This window comes from Triticum dicoccoides, chromosome 2B (assembly GCF_002162155.2).
Source record: "Triticum dicoccoides isolate Atlit2015 ecotype Zavitan chromosome 2B, WEW_v2.0, whole genome shotgun sequence".
NCBI lineage: Eukaryota > Viridiplantae > Streptophyta > Magnoliopsida > Poales > Poaceae > Triticum > Triticum dicoccoides.
Genome location: NC_041383.1, coordinates 709,633,061 through 709,653,775, shown reverse-complemented (window position 1 = coordinate 709,653,775; position 20,715 = coordinate 709,633,061).

The window sequence follows — 20,715 nt, the reverse complement described above, 5'->3', positions numbered from 1 at the left end:
GACGTAGGCGTCGTCATGGGCCGCGTGGCTACAATGTCGTGCCAGGCGAGGCGTGTCTGCCTGGTATGTCTGCACTGTATCCACGTTCCTTCTAGGATTCGAGGGTGGCAGATGGCACTGTTGCCACGCCCTGTCTTGTCGCGGCAGGTGGGTGCAGGCTTTGAGGTGGCGATGGGCCACCTGCTTGGGACCGCCCATGTCATCGCCGCCTTCTGAGGCGCGCCGCCTTCTAGGAGGCGACCGGCTGGCTCCAGTCGACCATGGAAGCTGGCCTTGCTGCCAATCGGGCTGAGGGGCCGGGCTGGCCCCGATGTCTTGAAATCTGCTAAGGTGTGGGTGAGGCTACCCGGGGTCTATCCTCCCGTCAGTAGTCCCTGAAGCTGGTGAAGTTCCTACGGCTTGGGCAGCCGGAGAGCCTCGACAGTTTCCCTCTTTAAGTGGCTTTCCGCCTTCCGCCTGGGAGGAGCCGGGTGCCAGGAACCGGACACAGCCGCGGCCGCTTGGTGGAATTCGAATAGTCGCGGTAGGGGCCAGGTGGCATGCCAGCTGGGCGACAGGCTCACCGCCCGCTGCCCGCCCGCCACGGGGCGCCTGGCGGCCTGGTCGGCCTGCTGCCCACGCGCACGACGGGACGTCGCTGCAGGCCCGGGCCCGCCACTATATGGCCTCGGCACGCGTGCGGATCCGCTGCGGCCGGGGCAGACGGTTTCCCTTCCGGGGCGGCTTAATACACGCCCTCAAGGCGCGGGAATTGCGAGGGTCGTGCGGGGAGTTGGTGCAGTTAATCCCACATTCCCCCACACCTCACCTCCTCGGCTCCGCCGCCGCAGGCTATAAGTAGGGGGAGGAGGGTGCGGCAGAACGCACGTGCGCCCTCCTCTCCCTCTACCTCGCTGCCGCTGCGCCTTCTTCCTTGCTGCAGTTGCATCTTCTTTCCTCGCCGGAGCGCTGCTGCAGCTCGTCATCGCGGGCCGTTTCTCCGGCACAGCCTGCTCGTGCCACTGCTGAGCACGGAGCCGAGGGCGCTCAGCGGCCGCGCCGGCGACTGGGATGGCTCCACCGTCCACGAGGACCACATACAGTTCCTTCGTGAGACGCGGCGCCTTCCTCATCACACCGACGCCAAGGTGCGTCTTCCCCTTGCCCGGGAGATCACTCCGGCGCCGAAGGATGGCGAGTACGTCATCTTTCGGGCGCACTTTCTTCGTAGCTTCGACCTTCCGGCGAGAAGGTTCCTCCGCTCGCTGATGGACTTCTACGGAGTGCAGCCCCACCACCTCATGCCGAATATGGTGGTGCTGTTCTCTGCCTTCGTCACGCTCTGCGAAGGCTACCTCAGCACTTTGCCCACACTCGAGCTGCGGGCAGAGCTTTTCTACCTCAAGCTCGGCACCTCCACCAAGGGCGAGGCGGTGCAGTGCGGAGCCTGCGTCGCGATGCGGCGCTCCGGGACCGGGGCGGGCCTCGCTTCCTGACTATCGCCCTGTTGCAGTCGGCAAAACTATGGCAGCTGTCGTATTTCTTTGTTGAGAACCTCAACCTGGAGCAGAACTTCATCAAACCTGCCGGCCTACGCAGCCGGCCCGCTTGCCGAGCCCCACGCCAACTGGAGCTTCCGGCCGAAGACTTTGTCGGTTAACTCCGCCAGCGCCCTCGCCTGACTTCAGGTGATGATCGACTCAGAGCGGCTCAGGCCCTACGACTTGCTTGCCGCCTTCGTGGAGTGACGAGTGTTGCATCTCCAAGGGCGGCCCCACATCATCAGCGCTATGGGCGGGCGCTGGGATCCGTGCCGCATGTCCACCAAGGAGATGCCGGTCTCGGAGATCGTCCGGTTGGTGAACCACGTCTCCGACTCCAAGCTGTCGGAGACGGAGTGGCAATTCAGCAAGCCGATGTACAGCCGGGACAACCCACCGCCTACAATAAGTATTTTACTTCTCTTTCCTATTCTCTTTTGCTGGTCCGAGTTGTTCCTGCCGTTTGAGCAGTCAGCCTTGGTGCAGTACTTCCTGGGCCAGACGCCCCTCCAACTATCTCCGGGCGAGGAGTTCATGCCGAATCGGTCGGTCAGCGACGAGGGCGACCCTAACTTGGGGGCGGCCGCCTTGGAGGAGGACAACACCACAGGCGGCTACGGAGGGGAAGCAGGCGACTTCTATGGAGCCGGCCTGGGGGAGTGGCCGGACGATGACGCGGATGACCACGAACCGCGCCGCGGCCACCACACCGACAAGACGGGCGCTGGCTCTTCAGCCGCGCCGACTGCGGCAGCGAGCGTGCCGAAGCGCCGGGCTGAGGGCGGGCTCTTCGGCAGCCGGACCAAGAAGCCGAAGACTTCGGCCGCCGCGACCAAGCGGCACGAAGCTGCTGTGAAGGCGGCCCAGTACCAGAGGGTACCGAAGCCGCGCCCAGGGGTGTCAGCGTAAGTACTTGTGATTTTCTCTTTGTGTCTTCTTGCTTGTTTCTTCTTTGCTTTTTCTTCAACGCTCTTCCTTTAATGCTTTTTCCTGCTTGCTTGAACAGGGCTCCGCTGTCCCTCTCGCGGGCCCCGGAGGCTTCGGTGGTTGGGGCAGCCAACACCCCGGCTGCCCCCGCTGCGTGGACCTGCTTGCCGACCTCCAGGAGGCCTAGGAAAGGAATGCGCGGAAGGCAGACGAGGAGCGGGAGAAGGCTGCCAGGGTGGCGCAAGCGGCGCAGGCGGAAGCCGATGCCGCGGCCAAGGCAGCGAACAAGGAGCGGGCGGCCGTGGCCGCCAAGGCACAGGCCGCCAAGGTGCAGGAGGCGGAGTCGTCTCGCAGTCAGGTCTCTGGGTCCGTCGACTCACAGCAGCCGGAGCCGCCTGCGCCGGAGGCCACAGAGCTGGCTAGCGGAGCCGGCATTGTCTAGCCGGCCGTGGAGAAGGAAGGGGGGCTCAGTGCTTGGGGAAGAGGTGGCTCCGCCCTCACCGACTGTCGACACGTCGGTTGGCCAACCGAAGGGGCCACAGGCGGCGCCGTCTGACGGGCAGCTGACGGTGGGGAAGCTTCCCATGGTTAGCATCGCGGTGTGCCGACGCCCGGCGAAGGCAAGCTCAGCGCGGCAGCTGAGGGAGGCTAGACCCTCCAACTCGGCGATGCCCGATGTTGAGGCCGCCAGTGCCAACACAACAGACTGGGCGTCTGGTGGTGGTGGCGGTGCCCTGAATGTGTCGGTGAAGGACGCCCAAACCCAACTTGCCACTGAAGGTGCCGCTCTCCAGACATTGGTGCAGGAGTCACTGGCGTCGCGAGCGGTTGTTCAGGTACGCACTCGCTCTTTTGTTTTTGTCTTATCGCAATCTTCCATGGGGGTGCGCCAGCGCACCCACTGGGTGTAGCCCTCGAGTTCTGGGCCGGCTGCTGAGCAGGCGGCTCAGAACTTTTAGGTGAGTTCCGAGTGTTAATCTTGTTTTTCTTTTCTTCTTTTGTCCTTGCTGCAGGACTACCACAACCTCCGCGCAGCCGCCTACAATTCCCACGTCAAGGAGCTGGCCAAGCAGATTAGTGACTTGAACGAGAGACGAAGTAAGTGTTCCACCTTTCTTATCACGGGGGCGCGCTAGCGCACCCGCTTGATGTAGCCCCCGAGATTCGGGCCGACTGCTGAGCAATCGGACCGGATCTTCCGGCAACTACCTTCTTCTTTTTCTTGTTGATGCTGATGTCTTCTTGTTTATCTTCGCAGAGGCGGCGCGCTTGGGCGAGCTCGAGACTGATCTCCACACCAAGGAGCTGGAGCGCAGCCAGGCGGCGCAGGAGTGCGAGCGCCTGAACAAGGAGCTGGCCGACCAGGCGGAGCGGCACAAGGCGAAGGTCCAGCAGCACAAGGCCGAGATCCAGCAGCTTAAGGACGACGAGGACCTCCTCAAGGCCGAGTTCGAGACTTAGCGCTCGAACTGGGCCGAGAAGGAGGAGTTCTTGAATGCCGGCTATGGTAAGTTGTTCTCTTCTTCTCGAGTGGCCGCCGACTGTTACGGGAGCCAACTTCTATCTTCTCACACTCTTGATGTTTTTCCTCTTCAGAGTACTTCTCGGGCTACTCCGTTCCCGTCACCCAGGCCATCAAGGCGCGGTGCACGGCGCGAAGGGCGGGGGGCGCAGACATTGCGCCCAACGCACCCTCGAATCTCGGCGAGCAGCTCCTAGCGGTCAAGACCCGCCTGCAGCCGGCCCATCAGATGCTCTGCCGTCTGCAACACGCTGGTGATTTGGTGCTGGCCTTCCTTTGGCCGGGTGTTCAGATCTCGCGCACCCCCTGCCGTACCACTGAGTGGCTGGAGGCTGCAGTCGGCCGCTTTGAGGCCCGGAAGGGCGCCGTGGCTCGAGTGGGTGCCCGGACGGCCTTGGAATTCGCCAAGGCGTGGTATCCCAACCTCGACTTGACCCAGCTGGCCACCTTCCAGTTGGAGGCCACCGACGAGCAGGTGGCGGCGGGCCCTGAACTCACCCGACATGTGCTGGCGCTCGCCGTCTACACCAACACTGCCTTCTTCGTCCCCGAGTTGGATGCTGACGGCAACGCGGTGCCGCCAAGCTGGTTTGGGTTGGACCAACTGGGCGAGGAGGACTCTGTTGGAAATATGCCCTAGAGGCAATAATAAAATGGTTATTATTGTATTTCCTTGTTCATGATAATTGTCTATTGTTCATGCTATAATTGTATTAATTGGAAACCGTAATACATGTGTGAATACATAGACCACAACATGTCCCTAGTGAGCCTCTAGTTGACTAGCTCGTTGATCAATAGATGGTTATGGTTTCCTAACCATGGACATTAGATGTCATTGATAACGGGATCACATCATTAGGAGAATGATGTGATGGACAAGACCCAATCCTAAGCATAGCACAAGATCGTGTAGTTCGTTTGCTAAGAGCTTTTCTAATGTCAAGTATCATTTCCTTAGACCATGAGATTGTGCAATTCCCGGATACCGTAGGAATGCTTTGGGTGTACCAAACGTCACAACGTAACTAGATAGCTATAAAGGTGCACTACAGGTATCTCCGAAAGTGTCTGTTGGGTTGGCACGAATCGAGACTTAGATTTGTCACTCCGTATGACGGAGAGGTATCTCCGGGCCCACTCGGTGATGCATCATCATAATGAGCTCAATGTGACTAAGTAGTTAGTCACAGGATCATGCATTATGGAACGAGTAAAGTGACTTGCCGTTAACGAGATTGAACGAGGTATTGGAATACCGACGATCGAATCTCGGGCAAGTAACATACCGATTGACAAAGGGAATTGTATACGGGATTGATTGAATCCCCGACATCGTGGTTCATCCGATGAGATCATCGTGGAACATGTGGGATCCATCATGGGTATCCAGATCCCGCTATTGGTTATCAGCTAGAGAGCTGTCTCGGTCATGTCTGCATGATTCCCGAACCCGTAGGGTCTACACACTTAAGGTTCGATGACGCTAGAGTTGTTATGGGAATTAGTGTGCAGTTACCGAATGTTGTTCGAAGTCCCAGGTGAGATCCCAGACGTCACGAGAAGTTCCTTAATGGTCCGGAGGTAAATATTTATATATGGGAAGTCCTATTTTGGCCACCGGAAAATGTTCGGGATTTTTCGGTATTGTACCGGGAAGGTTCTAGAAGGTTCCGGAGTGGGGCCCACCTGCATGGAGGGACCCACATGAACGTGGGTAGTGGGGGCAAGTCCCCACACCCTTGGTAAAGGCGCACTAAGATCCTCCCTTAGAAGGAATAAGATCATATTTCGAAGGGATAAGATCAAGATCCCTAAAAAAGGGGGATAACAATCGGTGGGGAAGGAAAATGATGGGATTCTTTCCTCCCACCTTTGCCAACGCCCCAATGGACTTGGAGGGCAAGAAACCAGCCCCCTCCACCCCTATATATAGTGGGGAGGCGCATGGGAGCTTCACCCTTGCCCCTGGCGCAACCCTCCCCCTCTCCAACTCCACCTCCTCCTCAGTAGTGCTTGGCGAAGCCTTGCCAGAGAACTGCAAGCTCCACCACCACGCCGTCGTGCTGCCGGAGCTCTCCCTCAACTTCTCCTCTCCCCTTGCTGGATCAAGAAGGAGGAGACGTCCCCGAGCTATATGTGTGTTGAATCCGGAGGCGCCGTCCGTTCGACGCTAGATCGGATCTTCCGCAATTTGAATTGCTGCGAGTACAACTCCATCCTTGTAACGCTTCCGCTTAGCGATCTTCAAGGGTATGAAGATGCACTCTCTCTCTCTCTCTCTTGTTGCTAGAATCTCCATGGACTGATCTTGGTGTTACGTAGAAAATTTTGAATTTGTGCTATGTTCCCCAACAGACTCGGCGAAAGAAATTGCCTCTAGCCATGAGGGTGATGACGACGACGAGTACGAGGAGGGCGAAGACGACGCGCCGGTTGGCGGAGCAGGCGACCAGCCTCATGCTGACCAGGATTCGACCAGCGAGCCGCGGGTGGCTACGCTGCCTGCCGCTGACCAGACCGAGACCAGCTGATGTCTACTATGCAACCTTCTCCTTGTAGACATTGTTGGGCCTCCAAGTTGCAGAGGTTTGTAGGACAGTAGAAAATTTCCCTCAAGTGGATGACCTAAGGTTTGTCAATCCGTGGGAGGTGAAGGATGAATATGGTCTCTCTCAAACAACCCTGCAACCAAATAACAAAGAGTCTCTTGTGTCCCCAACACACCCAATACAATGGTAAATTGTATAGGTGCACTAGTTCGGCAACAAGATGGTGATACAAGTGCAATATGGATGGTAGATATGAATATTTGGAATCTAAAAATATAAAAATAGCAAGGTAACAAGTGGTAAAAGTGATCGTAAACGGTATTGCAATGCTAGGAAACAAGGCCTAGAGTTCATACTTTCACTAGTGTAAGTTCTCTCAACAATAATAACATAATTGGATCATATAACTATCCCTCAACATGCAACAAAGAGTCACTCCAAAGTCACTAATAGCGGAGAACAAACAAAGAGATTATTGTAGGGTACAAAACCACCTCAAAGTGATCGATCTATTCAAGAGTCTGTAGTAATAACACGAAGTTATTCTTTCCGTTCGATCTATCATAGAGTTCGTACTAGAATAACACCTTAAGATACAAATCAACCAAAACCTTAATGTCACCTAGATACTCCAATGTCACCCCAAGTATTGGCGGGTATGATTATATGATATGCATCACACAATCTCAGATTCATCTATTCAACCAACACATAGAAATTCAAAGAGTGCCCCAAAGTTTCTACCGGAGAGTCAAGACAAAAACGTGTGCCAACCCCTATGCATAAGTTCATTGAACCCGCAAGTTGATCACTAAAACATACATCAAGTAGATCACGTGAATATCCCATTGTCACCACAAATAAGCACGGCAAGACATACATCAAGTGTTCTCAAATCCTTAAAGACTCAATCCGGTAAGACAACTTCAAAGGGAAAACTCAATCCATTACAAGAGAGTAGAGGGGGAGAAACACCATAAGATCCAACTATAACAGCAAAGCTCGCGGTACATCAAGATCGTACCATCTCAAGAACACAAGAGAGAGAGCGATCAAACACATAGCTACTGGTACATACCCTCAGCCCCGAGGGTGAACTACTCCCTCGTCATGAAGAGTGCCGGGATGATGAAGATGGCCACCGGTGAGGGATCCCCCCTCCGGCAGGGTGCCGGAACAGGGTCTCGATTGGTTTTTGGTGGCTACAGAGGCTTGCGGCGGCGGAACTCCCGATCTATTGTGCTCCTAGATGTTTTCAGGGTATATGAGTATATATAGGCGAAGGAAGTCGGTCAGGGGAGCCACGAGGGGCCCACGAGGGTGGGGGCGCGCCCAGGGGGGTAGGGCGCGCCTTGGACCCTCGTTGCCACCTCGTTGCCTCCCTGACGTCCACTCCAAGTCTCCTGGATTGCGTTTGTTCCAAAAATAACTCTCCCAAAGGTTTCATTCCGTTTGGACTCCATTTGATATTCCTTTTCTGCAGAACACTCAAATAGGCAAAAAAAATAGCAATTTGGACTGGGCCTCCGGTTAATAGGTTAGTCCCAAAAATAATATAAAAGTGTATAGTAAAGCCCATTAAACATCCAAAATAGGTAATATAATAGCATGGAACAATAAAAAATTATAGATACGTTGGAGACGTATCAAGCATCCCCAAGCTTAATTCCTGCTCATCCTCGAGTAGGTTAATGATCAAAACAGAATTTTTGATGTGGAATGCTACCTAACATAATTCTCAATGTAATTTTCTTTATTGTGGCATGAATGTTCACACCCAAAAGATTCAAGATAAAAGTTTAATATTGACATAAAAATAGTAATACTTCAAGCATACTAACAAAGTAATCATGTCTTATCAAAATAACATAGCCAAAGAAAGCTTATCCCTACAAAATCATATAGTTTGCCATGCTTCATTTTTGAAACACAAAATGCTCCCATCATGCAAAACCCCGGTTTCAACCAAGCAATTGGTTCATACTTTTTAACGCGCTTTAGCCTTTTCAACCCTCATGCAATACATGAGCAAAAGCCATGGATATAGCACTATGGGTGGAGTAGAGTATGATGGTGGAGGTTGTGTGGAGAAGACAAAAAAAAGAGAGAGTCTCACATTGACGCGGCTAATCAACGGGCTATGGAGATGCCCATCAATTGATGTCAATGCAAGGAGTAGGGATTGCCATGCAACAGATGCACTAGAGCTATAAATGTATGAACGCTCAACAAAAGAAACTAAGTGGGTGTGCATCCAACTTTCTTGCTCACGAAGACCTAGGGCATTTTGAGGAAGCCCATCATTGGAATATACAAGCCAAGTTCTATAATGAAAAATTCCCACTAGTATATGAAAGTGACAACATAGGAGACTCTCTATCATGAAGATCATGGTTCTACTTTGAAGCACAAGTGTGGAAAAAGGATAGTAGCATTGTCCCTTCTCTCTTTTTCTCTCATTTTTTTCTTTTTTTATTTGGATGGGCTTCTTTGGCCTCTTTTTTTATTTGGGCTTCTTTGGCCTCTTTTATTTTCATAAAGTTCGGAGTCTCATCCCGACTTGTGGGGGAATCATAGTCTCCATCATCCTTTCCTCACTTGGGACAATGCTCTAATAATGGAAATCATCACACTTTTATTTATTTACAACTCAAGAATTACAACTCGATACTTAGGACAAAATATGACTCTATGTGAATGCCTCCGGCGGTGTATCGGGATATGCAATGAATCAAGAGTGACATGTATGAAAAATTATGCATGGTGGCCTTGCCACAAAGACGATGTCAACTACATGATCATGCAAAGAGCAATATGACAATGATGGAGCGTGTCATAATAAATGGAACGGTGGAAAGTTGCATGGCAATATATCTCGTAATGGCTATGGAAATGCCATAATAGGTAGGTATGGTGGCTGTTTTGAGGAAGATATAAGGAGGTTTATGTTGAAGGAAATATGCCCTAGAGGCAATAATAAAGTTATTATTTATTTCCTTATTTCATGATAAATGTTTATTATTCATGCTAGAATTGTATTAACCAGAAACATAATACATGTGTGAATACATAGACAAACATAGTGTCACTAGTATGCCTCTACTTGACCAGCTCATTAATCAAAGATGGTTATGTTTCCTAACCATAGACATGTGTTGACATTTGATTAATGGGATCACATCATTAGGAGAATGATGTGATTGACATGACCCATTCCGTTAGCCTAGCACTTGATCGTTTAGTATGCTGCTATTGCTTTCTTCATGACTTATACAAAGTTCCTGCAACTATGAGATTGTGCAACTCCCGTTTACCGGAAGAACACTTTGTGTGCTACCAAACGTCACAATGTAACTGGGTGATTATAAAGGTGCTCTACAGGTGTTTCCGAAGGTACATGTTGGGTTGGCATAATTCGAGATTAGTTTTTGTCACTCCGATTGTCGGAGAGGTATCTCTGGGCCCTCTCGGTAATACTCATCACCTAAGCCTTGCAAGCATTGTAACTAATGAGTTAGTTATAAGATGATGTGTTACAGAACGAGTAAATAGACTTGCCGGTAACGAGATTGAACTAGGTATTGGATACCGACGATCAAATCTCGGGCAAGTAACATACCGATGACAAAGGGAACAACGTATATTGTTATGCGGTTTGACCGATAAAGATCTTCGTAGAATATGTAGGAACCAATGTTCCGCTATTGGTTATTGACCGAGAATAGTTCTAGGTCATGTCTACATAGTTCCCGTAGGGTCCGCACGCTTAACATTACGATGACAGTTTTATTATGAGTTTACAAGTTTTGATGTACCGAAGTTTGTTCGGAGTCCCGGATGTGATCACGGACATGATGAGGAGTCTCGAAATGGTCGAGACATAAATATTGATATATTGGACAACTATATTCGGACACCGGAAGTGTTCTGGGTGATTTCGGAGAAAACCGGAGTGCCGGAGGGTAACCGGAACCCCCCCGGAGAGTTAATGGGCCACATGGGCCTTGGTGGGAAGAGAGAGGGGCGGCCAGGAAGGGCCGCGCGCCCCCTCTCCCTCTGGTCCGAATTGGACTAGGAGGGGGGGGGGCGGCGCCCCCCTCTTTCCTTCCCCTCCTCTCCCCCTTCCTTCCCCTCCTAGTAGGAGTAGGAAAGGAGGAGTCCTACTCCTACTAGGAGGAGGACTCCTCCTCCTGGCACGCCCAACAAGGGCCGGCCGGCCTCCCCCCTCCCTCCTTTATATACGGGGGCAGGGGGCACCACATAGATACACAAGTTGATCTACGGATCGTTCCTTAGCCGTGTGCGGTGCCCCCCCTCCACCATATTCCACCTCGGTCATATCGTCGCGGAGTTTAGGCGAAGCCCTGCGCCGGTAGAACATCATCATTGTCACCATGCCGTCGTGCTAACGGAACTCATCCCCGAAGCTTTGCTGGATCGGAGCCCGGGGATCGTCATCGAGCTGAACGTGTGCTGAACTCGAAGGTGCCGTACGTTCGGTGCTTGGATCGGTCGGATCATGAAGACGTACGACTACATCAACCGCATTGTGCTAACGCTTCTGCTTACGGTCTACGAGGGTACGTGGACAACACTCTCCCCTCTCGTTGCTATGCCATCACCATGATCTTGCGTGTGCGTAGGAAATTTTTTGAAATTACTACGTTCCCCAACAGTGGTATCAGAGCCTAGGTTTTATGCGTTGATGTTATATGCACGAGTAGAACACAAGTGAGTTGTGGGCGATACAAGTCATACTGCTTACCAGCATGTCATACTTTGGTTCAGCGGTATTGTTGGATGAAGCGGCCCGGACCGACATTACGCGTACGCCTACGCGAGACTGGTTTTACCACCGTGCTTCACACACAGGTGACTAGCGGGTGTCTGTTTCTCCAACTTTAGTTGAACCGAGTGTGGCTACTCCCGGTCCTTGCGAAGGTTAAAACAACACTAACTTGACGAACTATCGTTGTGGTTTTGATGCGTAGGTAAGAACGGTTCTTGCTAAGCCCGTAGCAGCCACGTAAAACATGCAACAACAAAGTAGAGGATGTCTAACTTGTTTTTGCAGGGCATGTTGTGATGTGATATGGTCAAGACGTGATGCTATATTTTACTGTATGAGATGATCATGTTTTGTAACCGAAGTTATCGGCAACTGGCAGGAGCCATATGGTTGTCGCTTTATTGTATGAAATGCAAACGCCCTGTAATTGCTTTACTTTATCACTAAGCGGTAGCAATAGTCATAGAAGCAATAGATGGCGTAACGACAATGATGCTCCGATGGAGATCAAGGTGTCGCGCCGATGACAATGGTGATCACGACGGTGCTTTGAAGATGGAGATCACAAGCACAAGATGATGATGGCCATATCATATCACTTATATTGATTGCATGTGATGTTTATCCTTTATGCATCTTATCTTGCTTTGATTGACGGTAGCATTTTAAGATGATCTCTCACTAATTATCAAGAAGTGTTCTCCCTGAGTATGCACCGTTGCCAAAGTTTGTCGTGCCCAGACACCATGTGATGATCGGTTGTGATAAGCTCTACGTCCATCTACAACGGGTGCAAGCCAGTTTTGCACACGCGGAATACTCAGGTTAAACTTGACGAGCCTAGCATATGCAGATATGGCCTCGGAACACGGAGACCGAAAGGTCGAGCGTGAATCATATAGTAGATATGATCAACATAATGATGTTCACGATTGAAAGCTACTCCATTTCACGTGATGATCGGTTATGGTTTAGTTGATTTGGATCACGTGATCACTTAGAGGATTAGAGGGATGTCTTTCTAAGTGGGAGTTCTTAAGTAATATGATTAATTGAACTTAAATTTATCATGAACTTAGTCCTGGTAGTATTTTGCAAATTATTTTGTAGATCAATAGCTTGCGTTGTTGCTTTCATATGTTTATTTTGATATGTTCCTAGAGAAAATTGTGTTGAAAAATGTTAGTAGCAATGATGCGGATTGGATCCGTGATCTGAAGTTTATCCTCATTGCTGCACAGAAGAATTATCTCCTTGATGCACCGCTAGGTGACAAACCTATTGCAGGAGCAGATGCAGATGTTATGAACGTTTGGCTAGCTCAATATGATGACTACTTGATAGTTTAGTGCACCATGCTTAACGGCTTAGAATCGGGACTTCAAAGATGTTTTGAACGTCATGGACCATATGAGATGTTCCAGGAATTGAAGTTAATATTTCAAGCAAATACCCGAGTTGAGAGATATGAAGTCTCCAACAAGTTCTATAGCTAAAAGATGGAGGAGAATCGCTCAACTAGTAAGCATGTGCTCAGATTGTCTGGGTACTTCAATCACTTGAATCAAGTGGGAGTTAATCTTCCAAATAAGATAGTGATTGACAGAATTCTCTAGTCACCATCACTAAGTTACTAAAACTTTGTGATGAACTATAGTATGCAAGGGATGACGAAAACAATTCCCGAGCTCTTCGTGATGTTGAAATCGACGAAGGTAGAAATCAAGAAAGAGCATCAAGTGTTGATGATTGACAAGACCACTAGTTTAGGGAAAAGGGCAAAGGGAAAGAAAGGGAAACTTCAAGTAGAATGGCAAACAAGTTGTCACTCCCGTGAAGAAGCCCAAAGCTGTACCTAAGCCTGAAACTGAGTGCTTCTACTGCAAAGGAAATGGTCACTGGAAGTGGAACTACTCCAAATATTTGGTGGATAAGAAGGATGGCAAAGTGAACAAGGGTATATTTGATATACAGGTTATTGATGTGTGCCTTACTAGTGTTTATAGTAGCCCCTGAGTATTTGATACTTGTTCGGTTACTAAGATTAGTAACTCGAAACAGGAGTTACGGAATAAACAGATACTAGTTGAGGGTGAAGTGACGATGTGTGTTGGAAATAGTTCCAAAATTGATATGATCATCATCACACTCTCCCTACACTTTCGAGATTTGTGTAGAACCTAAATAAATGTTATTTGGCGTGTGCATTGAGCATGAATATGATTTGATCATGTTTATTGCAATATGGTTATTCATTTAAAATCAGAGAATAATTGTTGTTCTGTTTACATGAATAAAACCTTCAATGGTCATACACCCAATGAAAATAGTTTGTTGGATCTCGATCGTAGTGATACACATATTCATAATATTGATGCCAAAAGATGCAAAGTTAATAATGATAGTGCAACTTATTTGTGGCACTGTGGTTTGGGTCATATCGGTGTAAAGCGCATGAAGAAACTCCATAAAGATGGATTTTCGGAATCACTTGGTTATGAATCATTTGATGCTTGCGAACCGTGCCTTTTGGGCAAGATGACTAAAACTCCGTTCTTCGGAACAATGGAACGAGCTACTGACTTATTGGAAATAATACATACCGATGTATGCGGTCCAATGAGTGTTGATGCTCGTGGCGGGTATCGTTATTTTCTGACATTCACAAGATGATTTGAGCAGATATGAGTATATCTACTTAATGAAGCACAAGTCTGAAACATTTGAAAAGTTCAAAGAATTTCAGAGTGAAGTGGAGAATCATCGTAACAAGAAAATAAAGTTTCTGCAATTTGATCGCAGAGACAAATATTTGAGTTACGAGTTTGGTCTTCAATTAAAACAATGTGGAATAGTTTCACAGCTCACGCCACCTGGAACACCACAACGTTATGGTGTGTCCGAACGTCGTAACTGCACTTTATTGGATATGGTGCGATCTATGATGTCTCTTACTGATTTACCATTATTGTTTTGGGGTTATGCATTAGAGACAGCTGCATTCACGTTAAAAGGGCACCATCTAAATCCGTTGAGACGACATCGTATGAACTATGGTTTAGAAGTAAACCTAAGCTGTCGTTTCTTAAAACTTGGAGTTGCGATGCTTATATGAAAAAGGTTTTCAACCTGATAAGCTCGAACCCAAATCGGAGAAGTGTGTTGTCGGTGTCAAAACCGGCAGATCTCGGGTAGGGGGTCCCGAACTGTGCGTCTAGGCGGATGGTAATAGGAGACAAGGGACACGATGTTTTACCCAGGTTCGGGCCCTCTTGATGGAGGTAAAACCCTACGTCCTACTTGATTGATATTGATATTGTGGATGTTTACAAGAGTGGATCTACCACGAGATCAAGGAGGCTAAACCCTAGAAGCTAGCCTATGGTATGATTGTAATGGTTGTTGTTGTTGTTGTTCTACGGACTAGAGCCATCCGGTTTATATAGACACCGGAGAGGGCTAGGGTTACATAGAGTCGGTTACAATAGTAGGAGATCTACGTATCCGTATCGCCAAGCTTGCCTTCCACGCCAAGGAAAGTCCCATCCGGACACGGGACGAAGTCTTCAATCTTGTATCTTCATAGTCTTGGAGTCCGGTCGATGATGATGATAGTCCGACCGATGATAGTCCGGCCGATGATGGTAGTCCGGCTATCCGGACACCCCCTAATCCGGGACTCCCTTAGTAGCCCCCGAACCAGGCTGCAATGACGATAAGTCCAGCGTGTGTGTAGTCTTCGGCGTTGCAAGGCGGGTTCTCCTTCAAGTTCTACGTACCTGCCGAACAGTGTCCGGCTTCCTCATCAATGTTGCGCGTCTTGGCTTCCGCGCCCAATAATGGCCTTCCTCCACGCGTTACGCGAATGTGAAAAGCCAGGGTGTCTTTTATGTTTTACCCCCTAGTTGTGCGAATAACCTGCCTATAAGGGAGGCAAGAATCCAGATCCAAATCGCCATCTTCCTCCCGTAAATACTCATCGGAGCACTTTCGACCAAGAATCCATTCCATCATGGACCGTCAACGCGGCTCCTCTTCTCGCGCTCCCAGCCCTTTGCCAGGAGATTGGAGGAGATGCTCTGTTCCGCACAATGAGCTGGTGAAGCTCCAAGCGGGGGGATATCTCCTCCGGCCTTTATGGTTTCGGTTCGAGCCGGGCTGGCCACCTACAAAGGTGGGAAGCAAGCAGAGGTTACCCCAAGTCCCAACAAAGGGGAGCAGGTATGCTTCGTCCCCTATCTGATAAGGGGGCTCGGATTTCCTGTACATCCATTCATCCGCGGGCTCCTGGAGTTCTACGGACTCCAGCTTCATCACCTCACGCCCGCCTCAATCCTTCACATTGCGGGTTACGTAGCTCTTTGCGAGCTATTCCTGGGCGTCGAGCCCCATTTCGCGCTGTGGAAGAGGTTGTTCTGCCTTGTACCCCGCTCTCAGGAGGGGTCCATATATCAAGTGGGCGGCGCCGAAATATGGCGTATTGCCGGGACCGGATATCCATCCGGAACCCCTAAGAAGGCGTCCGAAGACTGGCCTTCAGGATGGTTTTATATAGAAGACGCTCCGCTGCCGGACCCTGTTTGGATCGGCCTCCCGGAGTTCAGCAATGCTCCTCTGAAGAAACGCCTTAGTTGGCGTCCGCGGAGCCCCCAACTGGAGGAAGACAAGAGCGTCCATTATTTGATGGGCCGAATAAGGTTACTGGCCCATTCCGGGTTGACCATGATTGGAGTCATGGCAACATGCATTATGCGGGGGGTGCAGCCACTACAATACAGGGGCCACCCCATGTGGGATTTCAACGGGGAGGACGATGCCACCCGTCATGGCCGTAAAGGGCCGGATTCGGTCGAAGACCTGGTGACGATCCTGTCCAGCCTGTATAAGGGGGAGAAGGAGGATTTCCTTCGGACGAACCCGTTAAATGGGTTCTCCATGAATAATCCCCGGCCTTGGGTAAGCGAACACTCTGCGTGCCCGACCCATGCTTTTTGAAACTTAAGTTTCTTATATTGTGTTCCTCCTTCGACGCAGGAACTGCGCCGGATCATGGAGGACATGCTAAGTCCAGCTCCGCAACCCGAGGATCCAGAGAGATCCCGGGATCCGGCCTCCGAAGATGATCCAGACATAAAGGTGGAGCTAATCGACGGGGTGTTCCACCAGCTCAGCATGGACAATGCCTTAGTCGCCATCACGGCCGACTATCCCGGACTATATCCGGCTTTTCAGGTGATTGCGACCGAAGTCCTGACACTGTCATTCCTTCCTTGCTTATTTCTGACCACCGTATATGATGGCGCCGTGCAGGAGGCGCCCCTAGGGCGAGAAGCCGAGCCCGCGGTGGCTAACCAACAAAGGCCAGTCCGGACCAGTAGGCGGAAGAGGAGCGCGGCGCGGACTGAAACGTCGCCGCAAAGGTGTAGCTCACAATTCATTATTTAGAGCAACGTTCCTAGGAAGCGTTTGAGTGCTCATGACTTTTTTAGGGAAAAAAGCGCCCGCCGGACTGCGGGCGTGGAGGTTGCCAATCCAACCTCTACCAGCCAGGCTCCAACACCTGGTCTGGAGGGGGAGGCGTGCGCAAGGCGCGAGCCGGACGTTCCTCCGACGGAGGATGCCGACAGACTGTCCGCCACCAAGTCCGAGGTGGAGAGTGCCATGAATCACAGGCGCCGCCGGACAGTATTTCGTGACGCGTGCTTCTCCCCCGAGGTGTTGAATGCCTTTAACGCGGGGGACGCGCACCTTCGTGCTGCTCAAGATGGTTTTACCAGAGCCACGGAGCAGTATGTAAAAGACATACGGGTAAGAGAATTTAATAGTTGTATATGCCAGTAGCCCCCGAGACTTAAAGTAGTTATATTAACTGATTTAAGGATCATATGAAATGTAGGATCTTACCGAGAAGAATACCCAACTGTCTCAGGAGCTGCAGGAGTGCAAGGCCCAACTTGAGGCCGCACTCTCTGGCGCAGGAGGAAACACAGGGACCTCTCCTGGTAACGCATTATTTTAGAAAGATAAGTAGCGTTTGGCCTTTGCGCAAGTCTAAAAAATAACGTTGCAGGTGCTGCCGGACAAGATTCGGACAGGCAAGAACTTTTGCGCCAACTGAAGGCCGGCGAGAGGGTGTTGCATAAGGTGCAACATGAAAGGAACAAGCTCCAGGATGCCCATGCCCAGCTTGGAGAAGAGCTGAAAGGCGTTCGGGCCGAGCTGTCGGGCTCCGTTAAGGAGAATCAGCGGCTTCATCGCGGCATCTATAGTAAGTGCTTGAGCGAACTCCTTTGAAAAGAAGAGTTCGGCGAGGAAGTCGATTTGACAGAATATGTCTGCAGGTATGCTCACAGGTCGCCCTGCGGAGGAGATGCCCGTATCAACGGGTGGTCAACTTCCCGAATTGTTGCAACTAATCGAACGAGTTCGGCAGGCAATGAGCGGCGTCATCCAGGCTTTATGGCCAGCCTTCTCCTTACCCGAGGGTCTTGGGGAGCTTGCGGAGAAGCTTCAGGGTGTGCGACAGTGCTTCCATTTATGGAAGATTTCGGCCTGCTGCCAAGGTTCTAGGGAGGCCTGGGCCATGGTAAAGACGCGGTACAAGAAGGCGGATCCCAACCACATGGCCGAAGTTGGACCTGTGAGGCCCGATGGGAAGGAGATCCCTGTGAGTTTAGTATACGGCCAAGTAGAGTTGGCCGCTAAATTTTTCCAACAGGACTATAAATTAGACAACATGTTAGACGGGATTGAGGAAGAATACAATCAGTCGATTTGACAACGTATTATAAAATGACATATAAAATGCCTTCTAGCCGGATTGTAGATCGTTTGTCTTTGCCGACCTTTTCGCTTCGACCTCGGGACCCTAGAGTTTGGAGTGTGTCCGAATACCTTCTCGGTTATGAAACAACCGGGGTATGCATGGAGACCAGGCGTAGGGGTCATTAGTGCTTTATCAGACAAGTGCCCAACTAGTTATGTTATATTACATGGGTAGTAAGAAACATCTTCCAGGGAGAATAGTTCCGTTAAGGGTTCCTTTCCTCTGGGGGTGGCATGCCCTAAAGTGCATGTCCGGACTGTGAAAAAAGCAGAAAAACATCTGGGGGCAGATAAATAAGTGGATAAAACCATCTTTTAAGTCACCGACCGAATATTCCCTTAAGAACGCTAGCTTTCGGCTTCACCCAGTATGAGGTACACATCCGGCTGACCCGGCAGTAACAATCGCAGAGGTGCTCCCTTTACCTCCTAGCCGAACAATCGGGAACGTAGGGGTAAGCACAGGAGCCAGGCAACCCAGCTTGGCCAAAACTTAAGTCATATCGATGCATATAATGGTGAATAAAAGGTACATGTGGAGGCTTGACACATGTGCTGGGCATGAAGCCCTTATAATTAAGCTTCTGGTAAAGAAGCCCCCAGGTATAATGAGTGCGGATAGTGCATCAATTGTGCGCGAACGATGCGCAAGTAGGCCTTTTAAGGCTTTGATGAATAGGGTTGAGAAGAAAAAGATAAACAAAAGGCAGCTGAAGTAAAAAAAATTGGACGGGGGGAAAGGGACGAACTCTTAGTTCGGCGCTAGGCATAGAATCTTCGGAGGCGGGCTGCGTTCCATTGGTTCGACTCGAGTCGGTTATCCGACGTATTTCGTAGACGGTATGCTCCGCCGGTCAAGACTGTATCGATGATGAAGGGGCCTTCCCATTTGGGCCTGAGCTTGTCCTTTTTCTTGTCCGGCAGGCGTAGAACCAGTTCGCCAACATTGTAAGTCTTGACCCGTACTTCTCTGCTTTGGTATGTTCGAGCCTGCTGCTGATAAAATGCGGAACGAGCCTTGGCGACGTCGCGTTCTTCCTCCAATGCGTCCAAGCTGTCCTGCCGATCCAACTCGGCTTCTCTTTCTTCGTACATGCGCACTCGAGGTGAGTCATGAATTATGTCGCAGGGCAAAACTGCTTATGCGCAGTATACCATAAAAAATGGTGTGAATCCGGTAGTACGGTTAGGCGTTGTCCGCAGCCCCCAGAGTACGGAGTCGAGCTCCTCTATCCAGTGCGTGTCAGATTTCGTAAGGGACCGCACTAGTCTGGGTTTGATGCCACTCATTATTAGACCATTTGCTCGTTCCACTTGACCGTTGGTTTGAGGATGATAGACTGAAGTGTAATTGAGCTTGATGCCCCTATTTTTGCACCATGATTTAACCTCATCGGCCGTGAAGTTCATGCCGTTATCGGTGATGATGCTGTGGGGGACACCATAACGGTGTACTACCCCAGATATAAAGTCTATCACTGGTCCGGACTCTGCCGTTTTAACTGGCTTGGCCTCTATCCATTTGGTGAATTTATCCACCTACCAATAGGTACCTTTGCTTGTGGGTTCCCCCTTTAAGTGGTCCAACCATGTCAAGCCCCCAGACCGCGAACGGCCAGGTAATGGGTATAGTTTTGAGGGCGGTGGGTGGCATGTGGCTCTGATTAGCAAAGAGCTGACAACCGACGCATCTTCGGACTAAGTCCTGAGCATCTGCCCGGGCCGTCGGCCAATAAAATCCTGTACGGAATGCCTTTCCTACAAGGGCCCGGGCTGCGGCGTGGTGTCCGCCTAGTCCAGCGTGAATTTCAGCCAGAAGGTCTCGCCCTTCCTCTTCGGAGATACACCTTTGAAGGACTCCGGTTGTGCTTTTCTTATAGAGTTCTCCCTCATGGACCTTGTAGGCTTTAGATCGCCGGACTACGCAGCGGGCCTCATTATGGTCTTTGGGGAGTTCCTGCCTAAGCAAGTAGGCTAGGAACGGCTCTATCCATGGGGCGATTACTGCCATTATGTCGTGAGCTGAGGGTGTTGTTTCGTCAACTGGATCGCCGGTTATGTCAGATTGTTCTGCGGCTGCCTCCGGTTTGTTATTTCCGGACTCCTTTTCCCATAGTACGGATGGCTTGAACAGCCGTTCCAGGAAGATATTTGGAGGGACAGCGTCATGTTTTGCGCCGATGCGTGCCAATACGTCGGCCGCTTGGTTATTATCTCTGGCTACGTGGTGGAATTCAAGTCCTTCGAATCGAGCTGACATTTTAAGGACGGCGTTGCGATAGGCTGCCATTTTTGGATCCTTGGCGTCAAAGTCTCCATTTACTTGGGATATTGCGAGGTTTGAGTCCCCGCGCACCTCTAGGCGTTGGATGCCCATGGAGATTGCCATCCGGAGGCCATGTAAGAGGGCCTCGTATTCGGCTGCGTTGTTGGAGTCCGTGTACATTATCTGGAGTACGTGTACATTATCTGGAGTACGTATTGGACTCTGTCCCCAGTTGGGGACGTTAGTACGATGCCAGCCCCCAATCCGGCCAACATTTTGGAGCCGTCGAAATGCATAATCCAATTGGAGTATGC